The 3,221-nt window shown below is 40.5% G+C and overlaps 1 pseudogene; it reads left to right on the forward strand.

Annotated features, from left to right (window-relative positions):
- Positions 1-1,465: 1,465 nt before the first annotated feature.
- Positions 1,466-2,992, forward strand: LOC131273844 (ornithine decarboxylase pseudogene; annotated as a pseudogene).
- The last annotated feature ends 229 nt before the right edge of the window (positions 2,993-3,221 follow it).

Consider the following 3,221-nt stretch of genomic DNA (forward strand, 5'->3'; position numbering starts at 1 on the left):
CCAGATGGCTTCACAGGTGAATTCTAGAGAACATTCCAGAAAGAACTAATGCCAATCCTGTTGAAACTCTCCCAAAAAATCAAAACAGAAGGAACATTACCTAACTCCTTCTATGATGCCAACATTACCCTAGTACCAAAGCCAAACAAAGAAACGACACCACAAGAAAGGAAAATTACAGACCAATCTCTCTAATGAACCTAGATGCAAAAATCCTCAACAAAATAGTTGCTAACTGTATTGCACAACACATTAAGCAAATTATATACCATAACCAAGTGAGATTCATTCCGGGTATGCAAGGATGGTTCAACATAAGCAAATCAATCAATGTAATAAACCATATAAGCAGATTAAAGGGAAAAAATCACGATTATATCTATAGATGCAGAAAAAGAATTGGACAAAATACAGCACCCTTTCTTGATAAAAACACTCCAAAAGATCAGAATACAAGGAAATTTTTTGTACATGATAAAGAGTATATATGAAAAATCCACAACCAACATCTTTTACAATGGTGAAATCCTAAAATCCTTCCCTCTAAGATCAGGAATGAGACAAGGATGCCCACTCTCACCCCTTCTATTTAACATTGTCTTAGAAGTACTTGCTCGAGCACTGAGGCAAGAACCAGATACAAAAGGCATTCAAATTGGAAAGGAAGAAGTCAAAATTTCATTATTTGCAGATGACATGATCCTATACATAGAAAACCCTTAGTAGTCTACAACAAGGCTTCCAGAACTCATAAATGAGTTTAGTGAAGTTGCAGGTTATAAGATGAATGTGCAAAAATCAGTAGTATTTCTATATACAAATAATGAGCAAGCTCAGGAGGAAATCAAGAAAAAAATACATTTACAATAGTAAATTAAAAAATCAAATACCTGGGAATAAACTTAACTAAAGATGTAAAAAACTTATACACAGAAAACTACATAAGACTGTTCAAGGAAATCAAAGAAGACCTAAATAAATGAAAGAATATTCCCTGTTCATGGATAGGAAGACTAAATATTATCAAGATGTCTATCCTACCAAAACTGATCTACACATTCAATGCAATCCCAATAAAAATCAACACAGCATTCTTTAAGGAATTAGGAAAACTCACTATGAAATTTATTTGGAAAGGAAAGAGGCCCTGAATAGCTAAAGATATATTGAAAAAGAAAAATGAGTCATGTCCCTGCAGCCCTGCCACCGACCACCCTCTGGCAGCAGCTCCGGCGCCTCCTTGGGCCAGCAGTCCTCCAGCAGAGGGAGCGAGGTGGGCAGCGGTGGTGGCAGCATTGTGGGCTGCAGTACCTCCTCGGGGGGTGGCCCTGGCACCCAAGTGCTAGGAGAACATTTCCGCTGCTGCATCAAGGCCACAAGTCTTACAATTCAGCAAGATTTGGAATTCCTGGTGAATTGCCTTCCTGAAAAGCTCAAAGAAATCTCTTTAAATTCTGTTTCTTAGTTTTCCATTTTGTTGTGTTTCAGTGGAACATCAAGAAACCATGAACAACTTCAGTAATGAGGAGTTTGACTGCCATTTCCTTGATGAAGGTTTTACTGCCAAGGACATTCTGGACCAAAAAATTAATGAAGTTTCTTCTGATGATGATAAAGATGCCTTCTATGTTGTGGACCTTGGAGACATTCTAAAGAAACATCTGAGATGGTTAAAAGTTCTTCCTTGTGTCACCCCCTTCTTTGCAGTCAAATGTAATGACAATAAAGCCACAGTGAAGACCCTGGCTTCCATAGGGACAGGATTTGATTGTGCTAGCAAGACTGAAATCCAGTTGGTACAGAGTCTTGGGGTGCCGCCACAGAGGATAATCTACGCAAACCCTTGTAAACAAGTGTCTCAAATTAAGTATGCCGCCAATAATGGAGTTGAGATGATGACTTTTGACAGCGAGGTTGAGTTGATGAAAGTGGCCAGGGCACATCCAAAGGCAAAAGTTGGTTTTGTGGATTGCCACCAATGACTCCAAAGCAGTCTGCCACTCAGTGTTAAATTTGGACCACACACAAAATCAGCAGGCTTCTTTTGGAATGGGTTTAAGAGCTTGATATCAATGTCATTGATGTCAGCTTCCATGTGGGAAGTGGCTATACTGATCCTGAAACTTTTGTGCAGGCCATCTCTGATGCCCGCTGTGTCTTTGACATGGGAGCTGAGGTTGGTTTCAGCATGTATCTGCTTGATATTGATGATGGCTTTCCCAGAACTGATGATGTGAAGCTTACATTTGGAGAGATAACCAGTGTCATTAATCCAGCATTAGACAAGTATTTCCCATTAGATTCTGGAGTGAGAATCATAGCTGAACCAGGCCGATATTATGTTGCTTCAGCTTTCACACTTGCAGTGAATATCATTGCCAAAAAAAATTGTATTTAAGGAACACAGGCTCTGATGATGAAGATGAATCGAGTGAACAAACCTTTATGTATTATGTGAATGACAGAGTATATGGATCATTTAATTGTGGCCTTTATGGTCATGAGCATGTAAAGCCTCTTCTGCAGAAGAGATGCAAACCAGATGAGAAATATTACTCATCTAGCATATGGGGACCCACGTGTGATGGCCTTGATCGGATCGTTGAGTGCTGTGACCTGCTGGAAATGCACGTGGGTGACTGGATGCTGTTTGAGAACATGGGGGCTTACACTGTGGCTACTGCTTCCACTTTCAATGGGTTCCAGAGGCCAACCATCTACTATGTGATGTCAGGGCCTGCATGGCAAGTCATGCAACAAATCGAGATCGGGGGGTTTCCACCCAAAGTAGAGGAGCAAGACGCCAGTGCTCTGCCTTTTTCCTGTGCTTGGGAAAGTGGGATGAAGCGCCACCCGGCCACTTGTGCTCCAGCTAGTATTAATGTGTAAATACCATTTTTGTAGCTGCTAACTGTGAGTTTAGCTTGAATGGGGGATCATTTAACTTAATTACTGCTAGTTTTGAAATGTCCTTCTAAGAGTAGGATTGGCACAGACACAGCAATAAGGAAGACTAGGAGATGGGGTTACACTTATCTGTGTTCCTATGGAAAGTAGTTGATTATTTTGTTTTATATGGATTTTTTAAAAAGATGTGTTTATTTATTTAATCCCCCCTCCCCCGGTTGTCTGTTCTCTGTGTCTATTTGCTGCATCTTGTTTCTTTGTCCGCTTCTGTTGTTGTCAGCAGCACGAGAAGTGTGGGCAGTGCCATTCCTGGT

The sequence above is a fragment of the Dasypus novemcinctus genome, chromosome 17, assembly GCF_030445035.2.
Source record: "Dasypus novemcinctus isolate mDasNov1 chromosome 17, mDasNov1.1.hap2, whole genome shotgun sequence".
NCBI lineage: Eukaryota > Metazoa > Chordata > Mammalia > Cingulata > Dasypodidae > Dasypus > Dasypus novemcinctus.